At 43.9% G+C, this 15,935-nt stretch overlaps 1 protein-coding gene and 1 long non-coding RNA gene across 4 annotated transcripts in view; one reads left to right on the top strand and one right to left on the bottom strand.

Annotated features, from left to right (window-relative positions):
• Window positions 1-15,935, top strand: part of PNOC (prepronociceptin) — a 123,601-nt gene that overhangs the window by 57,741 nt on the left and 49,925 nt on the right. The gene's annotated exons all lie outside the window — the stretch shown is intronic.
• LOC130361156 (uncharacterized) overlaps window positions 1-15,935 on the bottom strand; it is a 52,764-nt gene that overhangs the window by 34,409 nt on the left and 2,420 nt on the right. The window lies entirely within an intron of this gene.

Raw genomic sequence — 15,935 nt, 5'->3', positions numbered from 1 at the left:
TGTGTGATTGTTCCTGTATATATCCCTCATGCCTCTCAGTGCTGTTTGTTCCATATCCCTGGTAGGATGTTGTTAGGTGGATTATGGTGGTGGGGTCTGTGTTGCCGTCCATATACAGGCATAACGTTCACCATCGTGGCAAGTAATAATTGATTCAGACATAACCTTTAAAGGGCAGATCTGTTCCCCATCTAAGCATCAATGTAATAAAGATGATGGTTCTTTTAGAAATTATGTTAATGACTGTGCACATGACTGGATAAAGCACATATAGGCTTTTGAGAGAAGAATTAACTTATTCCCTCAGCTTTCCAACACTCTTAGGTGTGGCCCCTCGTTATAGCGGATCAGCACCTCAACCAAGCTTGTATTTTTAAGGAATAATTTTATTATTAAACGACTATAGTGCTCTTCGTGAATTCAAAATATTTATGTGGTGAGGGTGCTGATAGGGGCAGATGGCATTAACCCCTTGTGTTCGTGACTCCAGGGTGTGGTCATCCTCTACACCACCCGAGGTATGGCCTCTGGTTCCTGGGCCAGGCGCGGGGCAAGTAATCACTCTGATGCAAGGTTACGGAACAACGGCAGCTTTACTGAGGTAGTAAAATTTTCCATCCAAGGTTAGGTTCACACTGCCATTGTGCTCCAACCCATTCTGGGTCTACTTAGTTTTTTTTGTTTTGTTTTTTTGTTAGAGGGCTCAATTCCACTTCTCTCTGTTTTACATCTGAAGTCCCTCCTGGCACCACACCACAACACATGGTAATATATTTTAGACACGTCAGTCAACATAAACTATCATCTGTCTTTGGTCTACCTGCCTCCCACTAACCCACCTGCAAATTGATACATCAGTGATTTGTTCCTTGTTTTGACAATTATTTGAATATATCTGTCTCTATCCAATGGCTCCATGGTGCTTCGAAGTGTCCCTTGTTGCGTGTACACAGTTGTTTTTTTTAAATCATTTTGTGCACCTTTAGTGTCTATGTAAGAGATTATTTTATGTAGTAGTACTATTAAAAGTTACGTTTTATCTAAGGAATTGGACCAGAGGTTAATAGTTGGTGATTCCTACTTAACTGGTTACGTTCTGGACAAATATTGTGGAGAATAGTGGACTCCCATACTAAATCGGCCCCACTCGGTGATTGACCTGTTGACTATATGCAACAAAACGTCAGTTCTGTGATCACGCCCCAACATCTCAGCAATATTTATGGACAGCTTTAAGGGGTACTCCGCTCCTAGACATCTTATCTCCTTATCCCATCTTATCCCCTATCCAAAGGATAGGGGATAAGATGTCCGATCGCTGGGGTCCCGCTGCTGGGTACCTCCGCAATCTTGGCTGCGGCACCCCAGACATCTGGTGCACGGAGCAAACTTCGCTCCATGACGGATGACTGGCGATGCGGGGTGGAGGCTCGTGACGTCACTGTCACGTCCCACTCGTGATGTCACGGCCATGCCTCCTCAATGCAAGTCTATGCGAGGGGGCGTGACGGCCGTCACGCCCCTTTCCATAGATGTGTCTTGAGGGGGCATGGCCGTGATGTCACGAGCCTCCGGCGCCAAACCCAATGCTGTAAACGAATGCCGGTTGCAGCACAGAGACCAAGGGGGTCCCATCGCTTTGGATAGGGGATAAGATGTCTATGGGGCGGAGTACCCCTTTGATCACCTGATCTGCCTAAATCAAATAAGCATTCTGGTTTACTGTATACACCTTGGAGTTGTAAAATATGTACAATGTGAGAAGGTGAAAGGTGTGGTCATCGATGGACGGTATGTGTCACCAAGGTTCCTGGCCTTGGTGAGGTATGAGCCGGTATTTTCCAGTATCTGTGCTGCGGTGCAGCCTGATACTGTGCCCGTAGTATGGCTGGAAGGCCAATCCGGGACGGCTCTTACCGGGAATGACCAAGTGCAGGGTGGAGGTCATTCCCCACAATGCAGGACGGCTTTTGTTGGCCTTAACGCAAGGCTGCTTCACCAGCAACGGGGGATTTGCCAGTTGTAGCACGCAGTGCCAGAGAGGGTCGTGTGTGGAGTCTTCCCCGTGATAGCTCCAAGAGTGGAAGCTGCTGGACGGCCTAGCTGAGGCCTGGAAAAGACTTGCTGATGCTGCGTGGCGTGAACGCAGGTGTGAACAAACACCTAAGGAAATACAGGTGGACTTTGTTATGTTTTCCTTTGTTCTGAGTTTAAAGACTGTTTTGCTGTATGCCCGAGTGTGAATAAAACACTGGACTTTGATTTAAAACACTGTCTCCTTACCTCTATACTGCAACCGCACCTATCTGCAAGAGTGAGTCTTCACAATAACTATATAGTAACATAGTTGACATCGCCTGTTATTTTTGGCGGCCGCAGACTAACAATTTCCCTGCATTAAAGCGGTACTCCGGTGGAAAAACATTTTTTTTCTTTCTTTTTTAAATCAACTGGTGTCAGAAAGTTAAACATATTTGTAAATTACTTCTATTAAAAAATCTTAATCCTTCCTGTATTTATTAGCTGCTGAATACTACAGAGGAAATTATTTTCTTTTTGGAATGCTCTCTGATGACATCACGAACACACTGCTCTCTGCTGACGTTATTATAATAATAATACTTTATTTGTTGTTGTCCTTAGTGGGATTTGAACCCAAGGCCCCAGCACTGCAAGGCAGCAGTGCTAACCACTAAGCCACCATGCTGCCCTTAGCATACATCTGCTATGCACGGTTGCTAAAATGGACAGAGATGTCAGCAGAGAGCACTGTGGTCGTGATGTCATCAGTGTTCCAAAAAGAAAGGAATTTCCTCTGTAGTATTAGGCAGCTAATAAGTACTGGAAGGATTAAGATTTTTTAATAGAAGTAATTTACAAATATGTTTAACTTTCTGGCACCAGTTGATTTAAAAAAGAAAAAAAAATGTTTTTCCACCGGAGTACCCCTTTAACCCCTTAAGGACGCAGGACGTAAATGTACGTCCTGGTGAGGTGGTACTTAACGCACCAGGACGTACATTTACGTCCTATGCATAACCGCGGGCATCGGAGCGATGTCCGTGTCATGCGCGGCTGATCCCGGCTGCTGATCGCAGCCAGGGAACCGCCGGCAATGGCCGACGCCCGCGATCTCGCGGGCGTCCGCCATTAACCCCTCAGGTGCCGGGATCAATACAGATCCCGGCATCTGCGGCAGTTTGCGATTTGAATGAATGATCGGATCGCCCGCAGCGCTGCTGCGGGGATCCGATCATTCATAACGCCGCACGGAGGTCCCCTCTCCTTCCTCCGTGCGGCTCCCGGCGTCTCCTGCTCTGGTCTGTGATCGAGCAGACCAGAGCAGAAGATGACCGAAAACACTGATCTGTTCTATGTCCTATACATAGAACAGATCAGTATTAGCAATCATGGTATTGCTATGAATAGTCCCCTATGGGGACTATTCAAGTGTAAAAAAAAATGTAAAAAAAAAATTTTAAAAAAAGTGAAAAATCCCCTCCCCCAATAAAAAAGTAAAACGTCCGTTTTTTCCTATTTTACCCCCAAAAAGCGTAAAAATTTTTTTTATAGACATATTTGGTATCGCCGCGTGCGTAAATGTCCGAACTATTAAAATAAAATGTTAATGATCCCGTACGGTGAACGGCGTGAACGAAAAAAAAAAAAAAAGTCCAAAATTCCTACTTTTGTAATGCATTTTATTAAAAATTTTTTTTATAAAAAATGTATTAAAAGTTTTTCATATGCAATTGTGGTATCAAAAAAAAGTACAGATCATGGCGCAAAAAATGAGCCCCCATACCGCCGCTTATACGGAAAAATAAAAAAGTTAGAGGTCATCAAAATAAAGGGATTATAAACGTACTAATTTGGTTAAAAAGTTTGTGATTTTTTTTAAGCGCAACAATAATAGAAAAGTATGTAATAATGGGTATCATTTTAATCGTATTGACCCTCAGAATAAAGAACACACGTCATTTTTACCATAAATTGTACGGCGTGAAAACGAAACCTTTCAAAATTAGCAAAATTGCGTTTTTCGTTTTAATTTCCCCACAAAAATAGTGTTTTTTAGTTGCGCCATACATTTTATGATATAATGAGTGATGTCATTACAAAGGACAACTGGTCGCGCAAAAAACAAGCCCTCATACTACTCTGTGGATGAAAATATAAAAGAGTTATGATTTTTAGAAGGCGAGGAGGAAAAAATGAAAACGTAAAAATTAAATTGTCTGAGTCCTTAAGGCCAAAATGGGCTGAGTCCTTAATGGAATGAGTCGGAGATCAGATCTTCCATTTGTGAGTGAAGCCTGCTGGCCTTGTTGTGACACGCGGCTCTTTTCAGCTGTCTGGCGTTATTTTGTCGTGCGGTAATTATTTTGTTTGTGTGACTTGGACCCTCTGCCCCGGAGGACGCCCCATACATCTGTAGACATGGGGCTGTAGGGGAATGTTTCCTTCCAGGTCCTTCTTCTCTTCCACATCCTATCACTCGTTATGGATTTTCCTCGTTTCTCCCGATGATCACTACAGACGACAAATGACTCCTGGGAGAGAGAGGACACTGAGGCGTAACCCGCCCGCTCCCTAACTACAGCTCATAATGGAGGGCGCTCGCCCAGAACGGCCACCACCCACTCATCATCACTCTTCTGGGTACCTGCTGTTTCACGTCTCATCTACAGGCAGAACATTGATTCATGAATTCATCGTATTGAAAGCGGAATTTAACCCTTTAAACAGATTAGAGTTGCCACCTGGCCAGTATTTTACTGGCACAGCTGGTATTTTGGCCACTCTGCTGGTATTTTTATACTAAAAATACCGGCAATGCAATGGCCGGTATTTATCCAACCAATCCTCCGACTCCCGGAATGTTGCACTATAAACTATATCAGTGTTTCCCAACCTGGGGTGTCTCCAGCTGTTGCAAAACTACAATTCCCAGCATGCCCGGACAGCCGTTGGCTGTCCGGGCATGCTGGGAATTGTAGTTTTGCAACAGCTGGAGACACCCCAGGTTGGGAAACACTGACCTATACTATATACTACTATAATCCAACATGCTGGGAGTTGTAGTTTTCTTTTGGGGCAGGTGCTGAGCCACAGCAGTTAGTTACTGACTGGAAGTTGTAGTTAGTAACTACGGTAACTGCAACTCCCTAATTTAATACAAAAAGCGATCAGAAAGACCCATCAAAACAAAAACGGTACTGTTAAAGGGGTACTCCGGTGGAATTTTTTTTTTTTTTTTTAATCAACTGGTGCCAGAAAGTTAAACAGATTTGTAAATGACTTCTATATAAAAATCTTAATCCTTCCAGTACTTATTAGCTTCTGAATACTACTGAGGAAATTATTTTCTTTTTAAAACACAGCGCTCTCTGCTGACATCACGAGCACAGTGCTCTCTGCTGACACCTCTGTCCATTTTAAGAACTTGTCCAGAGTAGCAGAAAATCCCCATAGCAAACGTATGCTGCTCTGGACAGTTCCTACAATGGACAGAGATGTCAGCAGAGAGCACTGTGCTCGTGATGTAAGCAGAGAGCACTGTGTTCCAAAAAGAAAAGAATTTCCTCTGTAGTATTCAGCAGCTAATAAGTACTGGAAGGATTAAGATTTTTTTTTTTTTTCTAGAAGTCATTTACAAATCTGTTTAACTTTCTGGCACCGGTTGATTTAAAAAAAAAAATTTAAAAAAAAAACGTTTTCCACGGGAGTACCCCTTTAAGCCTTATGTATACGGCAATGCTTGTATGAGAGTATTTTATACGGCCATTAGAGACGGTATGTACAGCGGCTGCATTCTAACAGAGAATCAGGTCATCATAGTAAGGTTAGTGATCAGTAGCGATCGCAGCATTTAAATACTCAATGACAAGTGTCGCTCCTGTCAAGTGCCCAATCACCCCTGTAACATGCTTGTGGGTGCCAATTAGTTACCTTTTTTAGGCCTTCATGCTTGCCATAGTAGATTTGCCGATAAGGCTGTACCAGCAGAGCACTTATCTATCTGATCAGTGCCATGCAATTACATAGCAGTAAAAACAATCTAGTAGAAGCATTAGTAAAGGCCATCTAATGATTGCTCATTATAATTAAAAAGAGTTAAAAAAAAAAATATGTTTTCTAGCAAAAAGCCCTTTCCCTAATAAAAAATTAAACAGGAGCTTCATAATAAAGAGAACACGTCAGGTTTACTGTAAAGTGGACAAAGATAGAAAAAGTAATCAATCCTCTGCAAATGTTTATAAACCACTCCATTCCCCCCCAAAAAAAAATCCAACTGGAATAATTCAGTAAATGCAAGACAGGAAAGAGAGTATAGGAGGGGGATGCAGCTGCAGCTTCTCTCTTTCTTTGTCTGAGAGTGTATGCTATGAGAGGGGGGAGGGAGCAGCAGCATATAAGGTATGGACATTTACAGAATGGAGGCCCCCAGATAAATGGGAACTTTCCCATTCAAAATTAATAAAAAAAACTGGATGTCCAGCGCCAAGGTTCGTGCAAAACAGATTCTTTAATGCTTAAAATGCCATAGCAGGGGTCATAATGTAACGCGTTTCAGGTGCGTTAGCACCTGAAACGCGTTGCATTATGACCCCTGCTATGGCATTTTAAGCATTAAAGAATCTGTTTTGCATGAACCTTGGCGCTGGACATCCAGTTTTTTATTTAGCAAAGTGGTGCTGCCTCGCACAGTCCGTGCGCCTGGGGCCCCGGAGGGTGAGCTGAGAATTCCATTCATCTTCTGTTCTCATTCAAAATTAATAGGATCAGTTCAACCATAGATTTCCCTCTGGCGCTTTTCTTTCGGATTGCCGGACTTATGTAAACGGAGCCTTGAAGGGGTACTTCGCTGCTCAGTGTTTGGAACAAATTGTTCCGAGCGCAGGAGCTGGCGCCAGGAGCTCGTGACGTCATAGCCCCGCCCCCTCATGACGGAACGGCCCTCCCCCTCAATGCAAATCTATGGTAGGGGGCGTGACAGCTCCCGGCGCCGGTCCAGTGTTCGGGACCGTTTGTTCCAAACGCTGAGCAATGGAGTACTCCTTTAATACATGCAAGGCAGTAAGGAAAGGATAAGAGGGGGATGCAGCTTCAGCTTCACTCTTTCTGAGTCTGAGAGCGCATGCTGTGAGAGGGGGGGAAGGAGCAGCTGCATATCAGGCATGTACAGAAATCAGCAGAGGAACAAGACCCAGAATATACAGGTTATAAAGTTGTGTTACATTTACAGGTGCCGACATTTAGGGGGAGGGCGGGTGTGGGTTTATTTATTTTTTTATAAGTACACTTAATACAGTACAAACCATTATCATCAAGACATAATTTGCTAAGTAAGAATCTAGAACTTTCTATAAATGCCTATATTCAGGGAGAAGGAGGAAAGTACATAGCTGAGTATATAATTATGGATAAATGACATAAGACGGATGGTAGGAGCTTCATAGAGAACCATTTCTCTGAAATTACATGATGGTCTGGAAATTACCAGAGGATCTTACAGATGTAGGTCACAATTATAAGGAGCTAAGGGAATCTGACCACGTGAGTTTGGAATAGTGAAGACTTTATAGTCAATTTATTACAGAATTTATAGCCAATATCCAAAATCAGTAGAGGCCAGTGTATCTAGGGGCCTCTGGCTTCATGGATGGTCAGATTTTGCCCCTTAGAATAGAGCCACACTCTGCCGAGATCGACGTTTCCCAACCAGTGTGCCTCTATCTGTAGCAAAACTACAACCTCCAACATGGCATGCTAGAAGTTGTTGTGGTTGGGAAACACTGTCCTAGATGACAGTACCGTCCACTAAAGTATAACAGTGGCAAACATTGACCACATAACCCCACTATTGAAAACCTAGACCGGATTCTATGATTTAGACCCACGATCAAACCCCTTATCATTCAGATGCCATAATTCTAACCCCCAAACCATGCCCCATAATTCTAGACCCCACTATTTAAAACCTAAACCAGACTTTATGTTTTAGACCCCAGATCAGACCCCATCATCTAGATCCTATCATTCAAAACCTAGACCAGACTCCAGGATTAAGATCCTAGATCAGACCCCATCATTTATCATTTAGATCCCATAATTCTGACCCCAGACCAGACCCCATAATTCTAGACCCCACTATTAAAAACCTAGACCATACTCCATGATTTAGACTCCATCATTTAGATTCCATAATTCAGATGCCAGACCACACCCCATAAATAAGAATCCAGACCTGATAAAAGGGCATTTACCAGCCCCCACCTCGACATCACAATTTCTACCTGGGCATTTGGGACAAACATGTGCTAGGATTGTTCTTCAAAATGAAGGCAATTCAGGGAAATTCAGGAGTTGTAGCATCTATGGTAGTGGGAACATTCTAATGCTCATTTATGGGGTTAATGAAAAGCTGCCATTTTTTTAGAACAATAATAGATGTTTTGGAGATTTATTGACGACCAAAATTTGGATCCAGCTGAATATGTGGAGCCAAGACCAGTGTGACCCCATGACATCATCAGTAATGGCTCCTACTTTACAATTACATTGTGGTCCTGGCTCCCCGGTACATCCCGCTCTACAATAATATGTACGCCATGGATGTAGACCGGCTCCTCTCATCTAATGTATTGTTGACCTTCTTCTTCATCAATATCTTAGGGTCGAGGGCCATTAAAAGGTCCATTCTATTATCAACTGTTAAATCCTTGTTACGTGGAAGAATGATTCTTGAGTCAAACGTGGAATTTCGGTTAAGACAAGCCGAGGCGTCCTTTATGTACAAGAATCAATGTCCGAGAACACATTATTACTGGCCCCTGTCACGACTCATTGACCCCTCCATCATTCACTGCCGCTCTGTGTCTCTCATCATCTGGTGCATTATTGAAGGCTTTGTTCTATAGCCTTTATCTTTGTTCTGTAGTTGTGTAGTATAGGTCCGTATTTTTAGGGCATACATAGCAAAAAAGAGGGGTCTAAGCATGTGTCTTCTCCAAGCATCCCCCAACCCCCCACCCCCACATGCATTCTATATATAATACATACTAAACATACATATTATTATGTATAACCTGAAGCAGCTGTTATACTGAATGGGAAAGACACCTTTTAATTTCCATATAGTCAGTGACTATACAGTTAGCAAATGTAAAATCCAGAAAGTATACACTAAATCTTCTATACCTTTTTATTGTGTTTATTGTATTGCTATTGTTACAATGAAACAGTGAACAAATGGCTGTTTTGCTGGGCTTGTAGTCTTGTATTGTGCCTCTTTTTAATACTTTATGGTGGTGGATCCAGTCGAATCGCTAAGGCTAGAATTGCACATATGTGGCGACTGGGCGAAAACTGCCACAACTGATGCCAAAAGTGCATCAGTTGGCATCAGTTGTGCATCATCTGGCGTCTATTGTTTGTGATTGCCGGAAGGGGGAACGCAGCAAGATGTGTTCCACTGTCTGTGCTGGTCCGGCGACTATGCTCATCCGGCATCCAAACTGAAACACCAGATGATTGTGAACTGTCCCATTCAGATCAATGGGATCAGCTCTTGCTTCATTATCCCTCTGTTGCATTTTCTGCAGCGCTGGAGGGAACAAAAAAACTGAGAATGCATTTATGTAAAGGAGGCCTAACACATTGGGGACCCCCGCAATCTCCCTGCTGCACCTGGCGTTCGTTAAGAGCACCAGGTGCAGCGTTACACGACAGCCATCACACCCCCTTCCCTAGACTTGCATTAAGGGGGCGTAGCCGTGACGTCACGAGCCTCCGGCGTTGATTCCGACACTCTAAACGAACGCCGGGTGCAGCACGGAGATCGCGGGGGTCCCCCTGCGATCAGACATATTATCCCCTATTTTTTTGGATAGGGGATAAGATGTCTAGGGGTGGAGTACCCTTTTGAAAAGACACAGAAACAATGATAAATAATGATCAGTCCCTAAATTTTGTTGAAAAATTAATTCACAGTGCATATAACAAAAGTTCACTAAAAACGTAAAGACATGGGGAAATTTAAAAACACCTGAGAAGCTCATGATATAGACACTACATTCAAGTGTATGTGATAATATATAGCCTACTGCAAAAAAAAAAAAACTATAAGGGAAAGTTGGTCCAAAGTATGAATGAACACTAAAAATACCAATAACACTATTGTACTGGGGTGCACACCGGGATATAACCCTGGTGCAAACTTAAACACTGTCTACTTAAAACATCAGTACACAAGATGGTTATAATGAACCCCACAATGTAAACATCACCTGAAATATTATACAGAACACCCACCAAAGTGCATGTGCAGCAGCTGACGCGTTTCACCTAGGTTCCCCTAGGAGTAGTGTGGTGGGGGGAACCAATAGAGCCATTTACCTAAAAATATACCGTATTTTTCGTCCTATAGGACGCACCGGCGTATAAGACGCACCCAATTTTTAGGGGCAAAATCTTAAAAAATAAAGATTTTGAACCCAATAGTGGTCTTCAACCTGCGGTCCTCCAGATGTTGCAAAACTTCAACTCCCAGCATGCCCGGACAGCCGTTGGCTGTCCGGGCATGCTGGGAGTTGTAGTTTTACAACATCTGCAGGTCCGCAGATTGAAAACCACTGCATAGGAGGTAATACTCACGTGTCCCCGCCGCTCCGGACCCTTCACCGCTGCCCTGGATGTCGCTCCATCGCTGTCGCCGTGTCCCCGTCGTTCCGGAACGTCTCTGCTGCCGGCCGGGTATCCTCGCTCTCCGTCGCCGCCATCACGTCGTTACGCACGCCGACGCACGTACGCGACGACGTGATGATGAGGAAGGAGAGCGCCGGCCATACAGGGGATCCCGGCACGGAGCAGACACCAAGGAGGCAGGTAAGGTCCCTCCCGGTGTCCTGTAAGCACTAACCCGGCTATTCAGTCGGACTGTTCGGGACCGCCGCGGTGAAACAGCCCAACTGAACAGCCGGGTTAGTGTCACTTTCCCTTCAGACGCGGCGGTCAGCTTTGATCGCCGCGTCTGAAGGGTTAATACAGGGCATCACCGCGATCGGTGATGTCCTGTATTAGCCGCGGGTCCCGGCCGTTGATGGCCGCAGGGACCGCCGCGATAGGGGTGTATTCGCCGTATAAGACGCACCGACTTTTTCCCCCCCAGTTTTGGGGAAGAAAAAGTGCGTCTTATACGGCGAAAAATACGGTACTTGTTGTGGCCAATAGCTGTACAATTTAATGGGTTATCCAGGAAATAAATTTTTTTTTACATATCAACTGGCTCCAGAAAGTTAAACAGATTTGTAAATTACTTCTATTAAAAAATCTTAATCCTTTCAGTACTTATGAGCTACTGAAGTTGAGTTGTTCTTTTCTGTCTAAGTGCTCTCTGATGACTCCTGTCTCAGGAACTGTCCAGAATAGAAACAAATCCCCATAGCAAACCTCTTCTACTCTGTGCAGTTCCCGAGACAAACAGAGATGTCAGCAGAGAGCACTATGGCCAGACAGAAAAGAACAACTCAACTTCAGCAGCTGATAATTATTGAAAGGATTAGGATTTTTTAATAGAAGTAATTACAAATCTGTTTAACTTTCTGGAGCCAGTTGATGTATATATAAAAAAAAAAAAGTTTTTTTCTGGATAACCCCTTTAATGTCTCAAAATGAATGTGACACTTAGGATGCCACACTCCCACAGCCCGAGCCACCGTAAGTGCGCCATCACCCGCAGGAAGTGACGTCACCTGCTGGGGGAGGATGCAGAGTGAAAATTCAGCCTAAGGGTATGGTCACAGGTAACGGATCCGCAGTGTATTTTACGCTGCGGATCCATCGATGACCCGACCCTATAGTTTGCCTCCTGCTGTGCATGTCTGCTCTTTGCGGCAATCCGCCGCTACAAGCAGACACACATCGACTTGTGTGCGTCCACGCACGTGCAGTGTACTCACAGTAATCATGGCCGCTCTCCCTGCTCCCTAATTTAGGATGGGTTCACACCACGATTTCACTCTAGGACTGCCGAATCCAGTTGGGGGGAGCGAAAACCGCGGGCTCCCGTATCCCAGCCGGACCCCGACAGTATCGAATTCATTTCAATGAGCCAACCAGAGTCAAACGGTGACTCCAGTCAGCACATTTTTGCCCTGTAACCGGTTTTCTGACCGGACCTAAAACCGTGGCATACCACGGTTTTAGGTCCGGTCAGAAAACCGGATACGGGACAAAAATGAGCCGACCGGAGTGACTATCTGACTCCGGTCAGTTTATTCAAATTAAAGACATACGGGCCAGATCCGGCAGCCGTAGAGTGAAATCGTGGTGTGAACCCACCCTTAGGCTGAGGGCGGCCGCGATGACTGTGAGTACACTGTGCGAGCATGCGGCGACTTGCAGGTCCATGCGTGTCTGCTAGAAGTGGCGGATTGACGCTAAGAGCAGACAGGCACAGTAGGAGGCAGACTATAGGGTTGGTTCATCGGCAGATCCACAGCATAAAAGATGTTGTGGATCCGTAATGTGTGACCTTACCCTAAAACGGTAATGAAGATACATTACGATCAAGAGATCCCTCAACAACAACTTGTTGATGGTTTCCATGTCCTAATAGAAGAATAAACAGTTTACAACTATAATTAAGATACATTACAAAGTTAAGGCTTTATTAGAAAGATTTGCCATGAAATCTTGATTAAAAACTAAAATGAGCACTAAAGGGGTACTCCGCCCCTATCCAAAGGATAGGGGATAAGATGTCTAATCACAGGGGACCCCCACAATCTCTATGCTGCCCCCCGGGGTTCGTTTAGAGCGTCGGGTTCAGCGTTGGGTTCAGCGTCGGAGGCTCGTGACGTCACAGCCGCGCTCCGGCTCATGACTTCACAGCCACGCCCCCTCAATGCAAGTCTATGGGAGGGGGAGTCACGCCCCCTCCCATAGACTTGCATTGAGGGGGGCGTGGCCGTGAAGTAACGAGCGGGGTGTGACTGTGACGTCACGAGCCTCCGCATCGCCAGTCATCTGGAACGGAGCGAAGTCTGGGGTGCCGCAGCCCAGATTGTGGGGGGTCCCCAGCGGTGGGACCCCCGCGATCACACATCTTATCCCCTATCCTTTGGATAGGGGATAAGATGTCTAGGGGCGGAGTACCCCTTTAAACAGCACCACAATATAACACAACACTCTTTTTGGCATTACTCATTGAATTGTAAATTTGTACGGAGTTATAAAACAAGTGTCAGTGACTTAGAATGAGTCTTCTCGTGATACTCCTAATATTAACTTTAGCAGCCATAAACTTACGGCAGGAGAGGAGGAACTGATTCAGAAAGGCCTTGAGTTTGCACCTACATGTCCCTTAAATAAATTGGCCTAAAAAAAATTTATGAGAAACTTGACTCTAAAAAAAACTTTTTACTAAAAATCCCATGACCACCCTAGATGCTACAGGAACCTCGACAGGTCTACACCGACCTAAAAAAGAAATCTACTTTCTTCACTCAACAGGAGTACTCCCAGGCAAGGAAAACATGGTAACTACAGATTTAAGAAAACTAAAAATCAATCATAAATATCCAAAGCATAATTTAACCATTAGGGAACAAAAAGCAATTATATCACTTCAGACCAATCACAATATAATAATTCGTCTGGCAGATAAGGGGGGCAGTATAATCATTCTCAATCAGGATATGTATCATGGGAAGTGTACACGTCTCCTCAATGATACAAAGACATATGAAAAACTAAAAGGTGATCCAACTGTAAAATTTAAAAGGGAACTGGTGCAATTACTGGAGGAGGGCACCCAGGAAGGGATCCTCCTCAAAACAAGAAAGGGAGTTTATCATGATACATGACCCTGTCATCCCGGTATTTTACCAGATCCCTAAAATACACAAAAGCACTCAGAACCCACCGGGGAAACCCAATTTCTCCGGAATAGGTTGTCTTACCTCTAACCTGTCCAAGTATATTGATACCCATAAACAACCTTGTGTGGAAAAACTCCCAACCTATCTAAAAGATACGGCACATATACTGCAACTTCTACTGGACATCCCATGGCACAAGGATTAAATCATAGGCACCCTCGATATCACATCATAGTATACGGTTATCGAGCATGAAAAAGGCCGCTTCCAAACATTTCCTGAAAAAACAGGGGAATATGTATGCCTGACAGACAGATTCATTTTATCGGGGATTGTATTACTTTAATTGTAAACCATAATTTTTTTTAAATACCAGGATGATTTTTACAATCAGAAGTGGGGAACCGCGATGGGGACGATGTTCGCACCGAGCTAGTCTAACCTCTATGTGGGCCTCTGGGAGGAATCCACCATCTTCCCAGGGGGGGGGGACCTTGTCCTCTGGTGGCGATTTATCGATGATGTCATTTTTATCTAAAAGGGGGGAGTGGATAGTCTGGTCCCTTTTTTAACAGATATAAATAAAAATCTATATTTTTTTCATTTTACAGCATCGTACAGCCAGACAATGGTGCACTTCCTCGATCTCACCATTTCCATTTTAAATACCGTAATCAAATATATACGTCCACTTATAACTAACCCACCGATAGTAATAGTTTTATTAAGATGGATAGTTGCCACCTACCTATCTGGCTGACAAACATATCCAGGAGATTACGTAGGAATTGTTCAGATGTGGAGCAATATGATAAAGAAGCTGTCGTATTGAGGAGTAAATTTGCGGCCAAAGGATATGAAGAGGTCCCATTGAAAACATTGCAGGCACAAGAACGAGACACTGATAGGGCCCAATTGGGGTCTAAAACAGAACCACATAATATAGAAATGAGGGAGAACACCAACATAAGGAAAAATATAGTCAAAATACCCATTATTAAGCAATATAACAAACAAAGCTTTGCATTTCAAAGAATAGTGAAACACCACTGGAACATCCTGCTTAGCGCCAAAATATTGGGGAATATCCTCCCTGAAGCCCCCTCATTTGTATACAAGAAGGCACCCACTATCGGGAACAAAATAGCTCCTACTATCAAACCAACCAAAAACATAGGACCCAAAAACCAACCAATTCATAATAACTTTTTACAAATTAAAAAGGTTCTTTTTTCCCCGCAAAATTTGCACAAATAATATCCACCCGACATTAGTGGTGGAAAACAAAAGGGATAAAACCGAATATAAAATTAGAAGCCACATTCAATGCAAAACTAAAGGGGTTAATTATGCCATAACCTGCCCCTGTGAAAAAATATATTTAGGCAGAACGAAGAGGCAACTGGGTATAAGAATCAAGGAGCATATATACAATATACGAGAGGATTTGATGGACATCCCCTGTCAGCGCACTACAAGCATTTCCACAAGCAGTCGGCTGCAGGATCCTCTTTTGTGGGTTTGGAAAAAATCCCCCCACATCGGAGAGGGGGCAAACACATTGCACAATTATCCAGATCAGAAACCAAATGGACTTTTTATCCTAAACGCATTGGCTCCGTTCGGATCAAATGCAGAGATGGAACTATTCGGTTTTCTGGCATAAACATCTCATCACAGAATTTCAGCGCTGTTTACCCTTTTGAACTCCAACAGTTACTCATTATATGGGATTAATAGAGGGTTAAATTCCAGGCTGTGTCCGCCTATAAGTACCTGCTACACATCCATTCTGCTCATCCGGACAAAGGAAATCCGTAGCATTTCCGAAACGCGTCGATCAGCTTTGTGGACCAAACGTGTTTCCACAGTGACGTCACTATTCACCACTCACTCCATCTATCCTGTCCGGTATTTTACATGTGATGTCATCTTTGCAGACCTTCTAAACCGCTGCATAATACTTGGAACGCTTTCATTAGGTTTCTGCGCACCTAACGTTTCTTCATTGTTTCAGCGTGCATCCAACACATCAACATTATCTTGAGG

Source organism: Hyla sarda, chromosome 3, assembly GCF_029499605.1.
Source record: "Hyla sarda isolate aHylSar1 chromosome 3, aHylSar1.hap1, whole genome shotgun sequence".
Classification (NCBI taxonomy): domain Eukaryota; kingdom Metazoa; phylum Chordata; class Amphibia; order Anura; family Hylidae; genus Hyla; species Hyla sarda.
Note: the sequence above shows the minus strand (reverse complement) of the source record. Positions and strands in the feature narration are given on the sequence as shown.